Consider the following 14,976-nt stretch of genomic DNA (forward strand, 5'->3'; position numbering starts at 1 on the left):
TGTGATGTAGGGGCTCAACTTGAGGGCACTGTTGCTGCTTTTGCTGTGTTCCCTCTCCCATGCATAGGCATGCAATGCTTTTACCAGGCACAACTTCATCCACATCCATCAGCCCATTAAAAACATAAGCTCACAGCAGCTTACAGGCTGTAGCTGGCACAAACCACTGTGGGACCATGCTGCCTCTGGCCAAGACAGAACTCCCTTTGACTTTTCTGTAGCCAAAGCACTCACTTGAACTACTTGCAAAGCCTCTAATTGGATGGCTCCTTGCAGAGCAGAGGTGCAGCCCACATGTACTCTGACCACAAACTGCAATTGCTGGTATGTTTAATAAACCTGTTCTTTCCAGGAGGGATTTATTCAGCAACTTCTGTATGGAGGCTACTCGTGCCTCCTACCACAGCTCAGCCTCTCTGGTGCTGATGTGTCCACAGGCATCCTGTGCCAGAGGATGGAGAAATCCTCTCCTCCACGCCAGCACTGAGTGCATGTACTCTTTGGGCCTTCATTAGCCATGCATTTATGCACTGAGCTCTCAATAACATGTCAGCTTCTTAGTGAGTGCCAGCCTTCTGCGTGTATGAAATTACTAATATGCTATAGTTGGTTTTGTACAGGAGGAAAGTAGGGAAGGAAAAAAGAAAGAGAAGGTTTCGTGAGACAGCTCTAAGGGCATGTGAAGAAACAGGTTTCTTCTCCCTGCTAAAAATTAATCTGTTTAAGTTTCTCTGCAATTGTGCCGGCCCTCCAGATTTTCAAGTACATCTCTGAAGCACTGATGTGGTGGAGCGAAGGTTTTAAGAGAGTAAAACACAACTGCACTGAGTGAAATACTCCTTTTTTTTTCTTCATTGGAAAAATTAAAAGTGACAGTTTCAAAATTGGTTCCACTGCTTTGATTGATTACTCAGAATATTTAGCGCAAAATTATCATGGCAAGATTTTCTACTGAGGGTCGTGGCTGGGATGGAAATTAATTTGGAGAGGAGGAGGGGAAGTTCTTAGAGAAGAAATTATTCTGCAAAGGAAACTGTTTATACCCAGGATCACTAATGAGTAATCTTTCCACATTCAGCCTAATCTCAATGATTAAACATCTTGTGAGTTCCTATTTGAGGACAAAGGAGAGGAGGCCAGGGTGATAGTGTTATCATGGCTTCATAGGTTTCTGTTACCTGGAGATTACTTCTGCTTGGCAAAAGCCAGGGAGCTGTGTGCCTGCTGCTCAGGAGCTGTGTGGTGCTCTGCTGATGGCCTGGCCATATAGTATGTTTAGAATCACAGAATGGTCTGGGTCAGAAGGGACCTTAAAACTCATCCAGTTCCAGCCCCCTGGCACAAGCAGGGACACCTTCCACTAGACCAGGTTGCTCAAAGCCCTGTCCAACCTGGCCTTGAACACTGCCAGGGATGGGGCAGCCACAGCTTCTCTGGACAACCTGTGCCAGTGCCTCACCACCCTCATAGTAAAGAGCTTCTTCCTAATATCTATACTCTTTCAACCTGCCCTGGGCCAAAGGTTGTGCATTTAATGAGGCAGAAGAGCATTGGAGTCTTGCTGGGGCAGATGTGCTGGAAGTCACTCGTTGGGGATGGAAGGTGAGGGATGCTGAGACACTGAAGATAGTGTGGGCACAAGAGAATTTCAGAGCTGGACCCTTCTCTTCAGCTGGAGAAACCACCAGGCCAAGCTATACAGTGGTTACACCTAGGCTTTGGTGCCCCTGGGTGCACCACTCTGTCCAGGCAGATGACATCCCACCACCTTGGTCTGCAGTTTCTCTTACCCTTGCCAGGTCTTTGTACACTCCCTTACATCCCTGCAAAGGCACAGCTTAAAAGCAGGCATATCATATGGATGAACCAGTGTCTCCAGATTGTCAGCTGCTCTCTCACCCATCTCTTCCTGGGATGGGAAAACCAGGACCAGCAGGAAAAGAGGGGACAGGCAGGCTAGGCTGTCACTCAGGGAGACATCGACTTTCCCAGCTCCCTCCTGCCCACAGCTTTGGAGCTCTGTCCTGCTCCTGGTGTGCTGCAATTGGCATTTATACGATTCCTCCAGCTTATCCCACAAAACAGGCAGAAAAGCATATTATTCCTGGTTGTTTCCTTATTTCACCCTTTACCAGCCAAACCTACAGGGAAGAACCCCAACCAAGCCCTTGCAAACTCACAGGCTGGAAAGTGCATGTTGTACGTGCAAGACAGAAACAGAAAATGTGTCTTTCTGGAGAGGACTTGGGGTCTACTTGCCAAGCAGTTCTAGATTTTGACTCAACAGATGGGTTTGAGACTTCAGATTTGGGGCTTTTTTTATGTTTTAGGTTTTCGTGTTTCAGATGTGCTTTCTCTTAAAATGGATACATGGTTTATGAAATAAAACATAAAACACTGTAACTTCAGAAATATAAAGTAGATTCTGTATACAGACTTAATTTTAGGCAAGTTTGAGGCTTTCTTTGTACAGGAAAGACCCTTTTTGGCCAGTAGCAGATGTGGACCTGAGAAACTCCAGAAAGGAAGGCAGCTGTAGCTGCAAGGTACAGACCAGCACAGTACAGCCATTGGAGGATGCTTGTCCTCAGGTGTCTCATCTTCTATATAGCAAATCCCAGATGGACCCCCTATATCTGTTGACTGTGTGTTGACCAGCACATACTGACTAGAAAGAGTATAGCAGATACTGGTAATAGAATTATGTTGCCTGAATGTAACCTGTGAATTTAATTACATGAAGGAATTTAATCTATGTTTCCTTGCGGCAACACTAAAGTGTGATTTCACTGATGGGTCACTTTTAGGTAACATTCAGCCTGATTCCTCTTCAGCCTGCCACAGCCAGAGGGAAATTGGTTGCCCTGCCATGGTGAATCTAAGGATGCTGTGCCCAGGTGAGTGCAGGGATACTGTGGCAGGGACTGAGTGGTGTTAGGCTAGACTGAACTGCAGCCTATAGCCCTCTAGGGACTGCGTGATGGGAGTGAAGTGTCCATCTCCACGCATGCTAGGACTCCACTTCCAATTTGGGATAAACCTGCCATCATGACAATGTTGGCTGCAGCTGAAGACGCACTGGGGCCATGGAACCCTGCAAGGCAGCAGCTTGGAGGCCTTTTTGCTGGGCGCTGCTCGCTGGCTTTGTGGGGAGCCCTTGTTCCACTTCTCTCTCCATCCAGCCTTTGCCTTCAGCACTGCCCATCTCCGTCCCCTCCAGCACCAGAAGGGACAAGCTGGACGCCTGATGCCATCCGGCAGGGATGCACAGGGCTCAGCAGTGACACATCGAGAAGACGAGCTGGTGCACAGAGGTGGATTCAACTCCCTGGACAATCATTGCTGACGAGGTGGCTTTCACCTTACCCAAATCCTCCCGGAAAACAAGGCAGGGCGACTGTGGTCCTCTAGAGGGTGCTGCGGGCTCGACGTGCTCCCACACGGGCGATGAGTGCCCGCTTTACCGGGTGGCTACGAGCCTCACCCTGAGGTGCTGCGTCCTGCCGGGACCCGACGGCCACAGCATGTAGCTACAGCACGTAATCCCATAGGGCTCCCTCCTCCACCGTGCTCCGACTCCAGCGGGAGCCTGGCCCATCCTGTCTCCATGGGATGTAACCCCATGGGGTGCACCCCAAATTTTTCCTTGCTGGCTGCACCAAAGATGGGCTGCTGTGGGTGCTTGCAGGTCAGCACCTTCCCCTTTCCTCCCAGCATGGTCATGCTGAGCCGTTTTAAAAGTAAATACTACATGTACCTTTCCTGTTTAGGCTTAAACACATTCACTGCCTAAATTGTCACTCCTAGAAGGCTGTATTAGCTCTCAACTGACTTGCTGCAATATATATCTCCACTTTGTTTCCTTGCAGACCATATCTGTATGACATCAATTGTACTGGCTAAGAATGCTTACAAACCTATTTCCTGCTGCAGGATGATCACATTATACACAATTACACACTCTAGGAATTTCTCCTGAGATCCAGCTGGGTGCAGGCTAGAGTGGCAGAGGAACCGGAGCGTGTGTGGAATAATGAATCATTCATTCAAACCTCCGCACTGCCTTCAAGCTCTTGGGTTGTGCGAGCATGTGGTGAGCTGCACCGGCTTCTTATTATCCTAAAAAAAAGAAAAAAGCCTGAATCATCTAAATCGTTCCAAATTTGGTTTCCACTGGCTCTACATGCTTTCTGTGTCTTGCCTTTTCATTACTATTATTTTTACTGTATCAGAAAGGCTTATGCAGAATTTATTCAAAATGTCTCAGCAGGAGAAGTCTTACTGAGCAGTTTCAAACAGACTCTCAGCAGGAGCAAAATCCAGTTGTCTCTGTCCACCAGGTTCCTATCCTCAGAGCAGACCAGTATTGTTTGTCCTGCATTACTGGTGGTGATGGCAGCAGCAGCAGCACTATTAGGCATTTGCATTGCAGCACTGTGGTGCACCTTCCCAGGATCCTGTGATGCGAAGGGACCTAAAACTACAGCATTTCCCTGCCCTGGAAATCTAACAGCCTGATACAGGACAGAGCTGACTGGAAAGGTGCAGATGCTATTTGTTCTTGTGATAGGTAAGGGCCTCACATGAAGGTTATTTTGCTCCAAATACATAAAATAATGCTTTTCTTTGACCCACTATTGGATCCTGCTAGCAAACACGTGTGTTGTAGTGTCATGGGAGGGACACGGGGACAATGCACATTGAAACCTCCCTGGTGAACAGCACAAGCCCATCTGGCCATGCTGACTGTCTCAGAGTGCAGGACGCTGGCGCAGCTGTGGTGCCAGGGCTGCAGTGTGGCACGTTGCAATACCCCACGAAACTACCACCACCTTCCTCTTCCACTTCCTGACCAAGTCACACCAGAAGCAGCTGTCCTGCTCCACACCGCTCACTGTGGCTTGGTGGACCAGCCCCCTGCATGGCACCGTGTCAACTGCTTTCCTGAAGTCCAGCTACATTTTATTCACTGTTTCATCATTATCTGCCAGTGCAAAAAAAGCCAGAGCATATTTGTTAGCTAAAGATTTCCTTTTAGGGAGCTCACGGCAGATTATCCTGGCTGTTTCTAACTAGTGTAATCTAAGCTGTCACCCACATTTCCAGTGTTTTACTCCTGGTAAGGCTACAGCAAAGCAGGAATGGAGCTGAGGTGCCGGAGAGTCCTCCACACAGAATGGGATGGCGTCAGACCTGAGACCTCAAAGATCACATCACCTCCACCCTCAGGTCATCTGAACTTACCTTTATTTGTTTTAACCCTCTCTAGGATCATACTGCTTTCCTAAAGGTACGACTTCCAGTTGTTATTACGTTTTAAGTAAGACTAAAAGTCACATGTGGACAAGTGGTTCCATTAACTGCAAAAGTGCTGAATATGGTGAGAGTTGGGACAAAAATCAAGCAAATCCATCCCTTCCCCATGGTAACACACAGACTGGCCACTTGGACAACCCACCCTTTCTGAACAGACTTGTGCACTGTCCTTTTGTTCATCATAACATATGTTCATTACAGCTTCTACAAAAAGATAATTTAATGGGGGATTCACTGATACACAGGCTATTAGCCAGTTTGCTGATTTTGCACATTTCACCATCCAGGTGTGCTCAGCTGGTGCCCAGCATCTTGTTGATAAAACTGATGTGAAAATTTTCCAATGCTACACGATATAATGTAATTTTGACCTCGTATGCTTCTTTCATTCTGATTAAACAGCTACGGCTGTTGGTGGTTTTACAGTGTTTAATCTGAACTCAATATTAGGCTGACGTGCTCATTACTTGCCCAAATTGCTCAATCCACAATGCCAGGGCTTGAAACAAAACACAGGCAATCCTGGGAAGGGCAAACGCTGCTGTTCTGCATGCCTGGGAGACACTGTTGCCTTACAATGATCTTGCAGGTTTTTTCACTATTTTTAATGGGTAATTTCAGGTCAGCTGCATCCCAGCTCTTGCACTAGCTCAAGTTAGCAACAGAAAAGAAAGGAAAAACTAGGCTGAAAAAAAGTGCCTGAACAATTCAGGATCTCAAATCCTATTTTGCAAAAGCAATGTAGGCTTTCCAAATGGCAATGTAGCAGCCTAATTACCATTTACTAGCAGTCAGACTAGCTCTTAATGCCCAGTTTTGCAGAGGAAAAAAGCTAATTCTCTTTCAGCACACAGCCTGTGTCAGCTGTGACACTTTCAAGCCTCATACTTCGCTGTATGTCATTTGGTGCTTCTGAAAACGTGATTGCTCATAAAGTGCTAAATCCACCACCTGCCTGTATATAGAATAGTGGATTTTCTGTTAGGATACGGCTAACTTGCTTCTTCAGATATTGTGTGAAGCACTGAAATCTTCTTTAACAACTAAATAATCCAGATAAATTTTGCAGAGAGGTCTCTTGCAGGCCTATCAGCACCTGCCCTCCGTGCATTTTGGTGAGATGCTGTGGTACAGAGGTACAGAGGAGGTTTATCCTGCTGGAGATAAATCTGCAACCTGCTGTTGTCTTAAGGCTTGAGGATATCACTAATGAGTTTCAGCAATGAGTGTCTTTGGTTAGGTCCCTGATGACCAGCTGAAATCAGTGCAAGCACTGCTTGTAAGAAATGAGCTTTAGTATTTAATCCTGTGAGTATTTCTTTCCAGATGAGACTCAGCTCCTACCGATGTCTCTCCAGGTGGAAATCTCGAGATGAATACCTATTTATTCACCTCCATTTGGGATCTGGAGGTGGTGGAGGGTATGCAGGGTATGTGGGACAGGGAGCAAGGCATGGGATGGATGTGGCAGGACAGTCAGGTCTTGCAAAGAGAGAAGGCTGGGCAGCACTGAGGGGCTCATTTCATCTACCCATCATGTGTTAAACGACCTTCTCTATGAAGAGTACAGCTCAGTATCTTCAAAATACCTCCACTTGCACATCACTCCAGTTTATCATCCCTGCCTGGCTTGTCTCACTGCATCAGCCATGTCTCTGTCCCCTCTTTGCCTCCTGTTGTGACAGCCCAAATCTATGCCTTCGCAGTCATTCTGCACTTCTTCAGAGCAGACTCAGTGCATTCCCTCCCTCCAGTCAAAGCACATATGCAGATTGTTCCCTCTGTTTTAACAATGTGTTGGCTATTTTACAGAAACACCTTGTGACTTTACTTCAGGCCATTACTGGGCTGTCATTTATCCCAGGTGACAGAAATTGCATGTTTTGAGCACTTGGGACTCTTCCTGTTATTCTCTCCTGTGTTCAGTGCATGGTGTATATGTTATTAAAGTCAAGTGGCCTAGAATGGATGACAATAAACGAATCAGTTGGGAATTATTTTCAGTTTCCTTCAAGCTGCAGCTGCACCCCTCTCGACAGCCTTTCTTTCATGCCACAAAACCATGGATGTCTCTCACTGAGATGTGCAGAAGATAGCCAGGGCAGGAGGACATGGGACAGCACCTGCAGGTGAAGTGTCGAGTGCAGGACAGACTTCCCACCACTGTGGCACTGCAAAGCCCATCTTGCAGCCCAGCTGCGCCTCCCAGCCATCCACACACATGGCAGAATGTGACAACAGGACACAGCTCAGTGCAATTTGCACCAGGGATGAGGACACTTTATGGTCAGACCAGGTTTGAGCTCATCCAGTAGAGAAGGGCATAAAAGTATCTTCTGCATTTGCCACTGCCTCGTCTTTCAGCTGGCTTGTCAGCAGAGGCTGCTTTAGAAAGTATCAGAAACAGTGACATGTATGGACAAACGTGTTGATACAATAGCATCAAAGAAGCGGTTCTACCTCCATACTAAACTAAAAGACAGAAATTTCAGTGCCAGCAGCCACAAACTGAGAATCACAAACTTCTGAAACCCCGAGATTACTTAAATATATAATGTCACTTTTGGAAGTCTCTCTAACACACTGGCTGCTTTGAGCCTGTAGGGGCCAGAATTTCAAAGGAAATTTTCCAGTTCATCCTTCCCACTCAGCACTGGTGCTCAGGGGAAGTGGGGCTTTGTCACATCTTTGTCACTTGGGGTTGATCTACCTTTCTTGCCAAGGTTTTTCTGAGTATCCAATTTAGTTCCCAGCTGATGGTTTCCTTGTGAGAAGCTACTCATGAGAGCCCAGACTGCAGTCTCAGATGTGGGCAGGGTTTCCTCTTGCACAGAGAATCAGCCCACTCTTTTCTGCTTTCTTAACTAAAGATGGAGTCATTCAACATGCAGCATGCTTTTCATAGATACTTTCAAAACCACCTAGTTTCCTGCCTGCTGTTTTGGTAGTTTCTCAGAAACCACGTGTTAACATTAAATTCATCAACTTGCTTAAACATACCTATTGTTTGGTTGTGGGTTTGGGGTTTTTTTTTGTCCTGTACATACTTGGGTTGAATGAAGCGTTGACTGTGCTTTTCCCATCCTGGGTGTCACTTCATTTCCACATCTCTGCTGACCAGTGGCATGCTGCACAACTAGGTGAACCCTTGTCCCTTCTTCACAGACTTTCTTCCTAGTACTGCCTGACACTTGTGTTTCAAGGGCTTTTCCCCTGCTATAATTTCTCAGAGTCTGCTTATCTGTCTTTGTGGGTTTCTGGAGGTATTTCTTGGTGTCATGGTGTAATCTTGAGAGGTTAGCCATCCTTTTGTGCTACGTTTGCAGTTGCACCAACAGCATTAGATATTAGGCCAGATGGCAATGGCAGGGACATGGCAGTATAAACCAGGGCTCTTCTCTAGCTCTTCACCCTTTTGGAGGCTTTTCCAGCGGTATGTAATGTTAATGACTTTAGCTGGGATTTATAGCAATGAAGGTTCTTCTATATTGCAGGCTGAAAAACACCTTCTGAGGGTCGCAAAACCGAGGTTGAAGGAAGTCTGATGTTCTGCAGAGTTTTCTCATGTGATCTGTAAATCAGAGTATGCAAACTCTACAGGACTTCCTGGGCCTGATGCCAGCCTCCATCCACATCCCTGCCATGCAGCAGCATGCTGCAGAAGACCTTCCATACATAAAATCCAGACTCAAGTGGCTCCTTTCTGAGATAGTGAAGTGATATTTTGAGGTACTCTGGTGACGAGATGATGAGTTTCTCTTTCAGCTAGTCAGAAAGTCCTATTCCTTTGAAATTCTCCATCCATTTCATGAAAGTACAGCATGTCTTGCCTTCATTGAACATCTGGGTTAGCTTTTTTAAGCTTTCCTCTGTTATGACAGGACCTAGAACCTTCCCATCCTCTACCCCCTCCCCCTAGTTTTGGGGTTTTTCCAAACCATTTTCATCTAATTCCAGGAGGAATGCTTTCATAGACTGCCACATTTCCATGAAAGCATGAGGAAGTAAAACACCTCTGAGTGAAGCCTCCACAGAAAGGCAACAGCAGTTGGCTCAAACCCTGTTTCGCCCTTCATACACCAACACTTTGAGCACTACTCAGTGACTTTAAGTTGCTTTAAGTACCTTCAGTTGTTTTCTGACTCGCTTCTGCTTTGGTCATTGGCGATGAGAGGGAATCTTGAAATATCAGATTTGGAAAGTGCGTTCTGTGGTTTAACCTTTCTTTTTGTTTTCCACATTAAAGACTTTTGCCTTTTGCAGGATGAAATGATAAGTATTCAACATGCTTCTGAGAAGGTGGAAGCATAGTGGCCTTTGTGGCTCTGTCTTCTTTGCAGAACACCACAGCTCACAAGCTATGGTGAAGAAATCAATTGTTAAAAATAAACAAAAATCTGGAAAAATACATATGCCAAGGAGGTGTTGGACTGGGATTGCCTCCAGTCGCACAGATCTCTGAACACCCTGTATACCTGGCCACTGCCAAAGCCCTGTGGGACCCTCTTTATCAGCACCTTTGCTAGCTGCAGCGTGCAGTTCCAGTTTTGTAACCCCTTTGCCAAGGAAAGACGTCGAACCCTACCCACACCTCAGGACAGATTATAATTTAAAACAACCACCTCACTGTTCCTGAAATGTGTCTTAATTAACTCTCAGCAATTTGCATTTGACGAATGACAGAGCCTGTTTCTCTTGTTCTACTGACCTGCGCTTAATGCCGGATGGGGGTGGCTTCGGGTCAGGTGTTTCCCAGGCCTGGGGCTGCCTTTTGTTTGCAAGGCAAGCCAAGAAAGATGAGGGAGAGAAAGAGTATAAATACTGCTTGTCTTAGGGTAGCTCAGCTCCAGACTGATCAGCATAAAAAACATCTTGGGATGCTAAATAATTCTGACAAAAGGCACTTGAAAAACAGAGCAGCTATTCCACCCCATGGACAAGGTTGTAAAGCAGGTATTTACGGACAGAGGCCCCCAGAGGACTTTCCTGCTGTGGCAGGTGGGTTCTGAAGAACATCCCTGATCCAGCAGCTCCAGCGTTCCAGGCATTACGTATAATGATGTTATCCTGGGGATCTCAGCAAAGAAAGGAGAAATTAGTATTCCTCTGAAGGGCTGTGGAACACAGTTTGCTGGGGGCAAGGCTGCATTAGGTTTTCTGCAAGCAGTGCAAAAATGGGATTTTGATTGGTTTCTAAGCAGTCACATTTGGCACATTTTAAATTACTATAAAAGACTTGACACCCTCCTGAAGAGCAGGGTTACCCTCTGATGATGTTTTTTTCTTTACAGAATAAGCACAAAGAAAAGAGGTTAATTGACAAGAGAAAATCCTACATCACTAGTGTGGCATGTTCCCAAATAGCAACATGGAAACATACCACCCAAACCATCAATGTTTTAGGCCTCAGATGCTATAGCCGGGCTGATGGGAGACTAACAAAGGTACCAGTGCCTGCTTGCATCTGCTGGGGAGACCAATGCATTATTACACACAGTTCTGCTTTACCTAAAAATTATATTCAAATTTTGGTTTTACGGTAAATAATACAGCGGCATTTCAAAGGGTGCGAGTGCTTGCTACCCTGGAAAAGCCTCCTTTAACTCTTGCAAGGCAGATAGCGAGCCTGATCTACATAAACCAGGGGAGGGCACAGCAAGCAGTTCTGCTTCTTTTAGCCCCTTGCTGGCCTTGAGGCTGTTGTTTCCTGGGTGACTTTGGTCCATGGTGGCAGCCCTCAAGAGAAGGCAGTGCAACTGCAGTGGAACGGACATAAAGAAAACTCTGTGCTGGGCCTCAGTGCCAAATATTTTGGGGAAGAACACAGCTTGGAGGGGTGCTGTGGGCGAGTGAGGTGCCTGGAAGTGTACCATCTACCATCTCCTTCCCTGCAGTGCCCCAGGACTTTGCTATTTAAATGCACTGTGTTGTTCCCTGGGTATGAATCTGTGGTGGTAGGTTGTTTTCCAAAGAGCCCTTGCTGATTTTCCATTTACTCCCCCATTGCAGTGATTACAGGGTTTTGTAGTTGAACAATGCTCAAGTGATGGAGCAATTAACTATTTATAGACTCATAGAATCATAGAATAGTTGGGGTTGGAAAGGACCTTAAGATCCTCAAGTTCCAACCCCCTTGACATGGGCAGGGACACCTCACTCTAAACCATGTCACCCAAGGCTCTGTCCAGCCTGGCACAGAACACCACCAGGGATGGAGCATTCACAACGTTCCTGGGCAGCCCATTTCAGTGCCTCACCACTCTTAAAGTAAAGAACTTCCTTGTTATATCCAATCTAAACTTCCCCTGTTTAAGTTTTAACCCATTACCCCTTGTCCTACCACTACAGTCCCTAATGAAGAGTCCCTCCCCAGCATCCTTGTAGGCCCCCTTCAGATACTGGAAGGCTGCTATGAGGTCTCCACGCAGCCTTCTCTTCTCCAGGCTGAACAGCCCCAACTTTCTCAGCCTGTCTTTATACGGGAGGTGCTCCAGTCCCCTGATCATTCTCGTGGCCCTCCTCTGGACTTGTTCCAACAGTTCCATGTCCTTTTTATGTTGAGGACACCAGAACTGCACACAATACTCCAAGTGAGGTCTCACAAGAGCAGAGTAGAGGGGCAGGATCATGTCCTTTGACCTACTGCTCATGCTGCTTTTGAAGCAGCCCACAGTACGGTTGTCTTTCTGGGCTGTGAGCTCACACTGAAGCTGGCTCATGTTCATTTTCTCATCAACCAACACCCCCAAGTCCTTCTCCGCAGGGCTGCTCTGAATCTCTTCTCTGCCCAAGCTATAGCTGTGCCTGGAATTGCTCTGACCCAGGTGTAAGACCTTGCACTTGTCATGGTTAAACTTCATAAGGTTGGCATCAGCCCACCTCACAAGCGTGTCAAGGTCCCTCTGGATGGCATTCCTTCCCTCCAGCGTATCAACTGAACCGCACAGCTTGGTGTCATCAGCAAACTTGTTGAGGATGCACTCAATCCCACTGTCCATGTTGCTGACAAAGATGTTGATTTACAAAGATTTACAGGTTAATTTTTTTATATATAGCTATAGGAAAAATCCTGGCAACTGGTTCACACCTGTAGTCTTGTTCAGCTCCAAGGATGCAATGGATAAACACTTCTTTCCTTGGAGAGGAAGCCATATAAGCAGAAGACTGAGCAATCAGTAAGCAATAATGAATCAGTTAAAGTGCATTTGAGAAGATCAATAGATAGAGGTTAGGACACATGTAGCCAATTCATTTCTGAGTGTTTTTAACAAAGCTGCATGTTGTCATGCTAACACCAATTATTATGCATTTAATATTCATTTCTAGAGTCCTTTAGGTACTGCATTACATGGGGAAACCTGGGGTATAGAAAAATTATGCTGACGCCAGCCATGGGGTTGAATGATCACAGAATTACTGGGAACAAGTGACCCAAATGTACTGGTGGAATAAATCAAGAGCCCCAACATTGGGCACAAATGTGCTTTCTTGTTTGCTTCATTCCTTTTCTTGCTAATCTTCTGGAGAATGATCCAGAGCCTGAAGCACCTGGATAGGTGCTTTCTTGCTAATCGGTGCGCCTTGCTAATCGGACAAGGCCTGATATGTCGTTTAGATTTACTCATTCTACATATACTCCCTCATGATATAATTAACAGTGGTGGCACTGTTAGATAATTAAATTTAACTTTATTCAGAGGTCAGATTATCTGTATAGTTTAATGTGAACTGATGAGCTTCTAGGAATAAATCAAAAATACTGACCCTGACATTAGCCCCCCACCGCCAGCAGCAGAGCTTTGGTTCATTAAGGTGCTTGCTGCTCATCGGGGCTGATCAAGGCAGGGGACTGACACTCTGTGAGAAAAAATTGATTTTCACATTTCCCCACTTTCTGAATGGGGATGAAGTGACAAAACTGACTGGCCACAAAATGGTCCCAGCTTCCACAGCAGCAGAAATGCCAGGTATGGAGCTACTGAGAGACGTAGGAAGCAGAGCTAGGAGGGGCTGTACTCCTCTTCCATGGCTCTTGCTTCATGGATTTGGCAGCTTCATACCTTCGTTTGGCTCAGCAGTACTCGCCTTTGCTGTGGCTCTCATATAGCCATGCCAGTGCTGCATTGCAGCCAGGCTGGCTGGAGTACGGGAACCACACAGCAAGAGGGACCACGATGAGACACAACAGGGTCCAGAGCCATTCCCAGCAGGGACCCACTAGGTGGAAACAGGATTTCATGCTGGACTGACTCACAGCAAAATATTTTGGGCCAATTTAGCAGCGTACTCTGTTTTGAGTCACAGTGACTCCCACTGCAAGATTGTGTTTAGATGCTCCTGGAAGAAAAAAAGTATACAGAGACACACACACACACAAAAAAAACAAAACACAAAGAAAAAAAGCAGTGATGTCTCAGAAAATTCATTTTCCATAGAAAAAGCTTCCTGCAGAAAGGACTGACTAGCTCTTCCCGCAGCCTGGCCAGAGACTGGTACAGCCCATGCGGCAGTCCTGGCATCTAAAGTCACAGGGGGCACACATCCACATTAAGGCTAGTCCTTTCCCCCAGCAGCCTGGAAACAGCAGCCCTCACCAGTATCTTCCTTTCACCTCCTGCTATTCCTTTGTGCATTTCTGATGTCAGTGATAACAGAAAGGTCCTCTACACTTTAACCATCTTGATAGACAGCGGGAAGATTATAATTAAATCACAGTTTAGCTTGGGTTTTTGCATTCATGCTGAGGAGCAGGGCAATCTGGTTATTTGCAAGATGAGGCATGTATACATATCATAAGGGTCATAAATATATATATGTATATAGTTAATCCTTATGAGTTTCACAAATAATCCCATATATTCCTGGATGGAAAACACATTAGAGCAAGCCAGCATCCTCTCTCATCCTTTTTGTTCCTCCCTTCTCTCCCTGAGAACAATGAAAGCAGGAGGAAGTCTCGCATTGGTTTGTTGCTAGTTTCCAGGCAGTTTTGCCTCCAGCTTCACAACTATAAGCAAAACATTGCAATACCTAGGTTTGAACAGACACAGGCAACATCTGGTTTGAAAAAAACACCCCATCAAAGATTCAGGAGGGTGCTCAGACGGTCCCTGGTGTTTATTTTATCGAATTTAACATTTTGATCAAATTTGCCTTCTTAAATGCAAGGAGGACTAATGACTGTGCAAGATATCAAGGAGTGATGATTTTTAGCTTGGAAAAGGGGATCTATCCAGGCAGGCTGCTGTTGCTGTGCATTCCTGTGTGCCTCACCACGGTGGGCAGCTTCCGCTACCTGCCACTTCAGCAGTTCATTAAAAACAAATCACATTCTGCTGTCCTCTCGCAACCCTTCAAGCCGGAACACCGGCGCCGCCGTCCCCAGCCCCTGCGAGCCCTGCTGCCATCAGGACTAATAACGCTAATAAGCCGCTGATGCAGTCCCTCCGCTGCGGGCTATCCAGCAAGCAGAAGGCAGAGGCACTGGTGGCACCCACTTCTGCAGTTCCCTCGGCGGATCCTGTTGCTCCTGGGGAGGTTTCGTCAGCCCCTTCCGGCCTTTTATCTGCCCGTCCCTCCTGGCCCAGCCCAGAGGCTGTATCCCTGGCATCCGCTGCAGCACGCAGTCTCCCCGCAACTGCACCATTGCTTGTAATGAAA

The sequence above is a fragment of the Neopsephotus bourkii genome, unplaced genomic scaffold (genome assembly GCF_033783945.1).
Source record: "Neopsephotus bourkii isolate Nb327-2 ecotype Australia unplaced genomic scaffold, CSIRO-AGI_Nbou_v1 NB_1654, whole genome shotgun sequence".
Taxonomy (NCBI): domain Eukaryota; kingdom Metazoa; phylum Chordata; class Aves; order Psittaciformes; family Psittacidae; genus Neopsephotus; species Neopsephotus bourkii.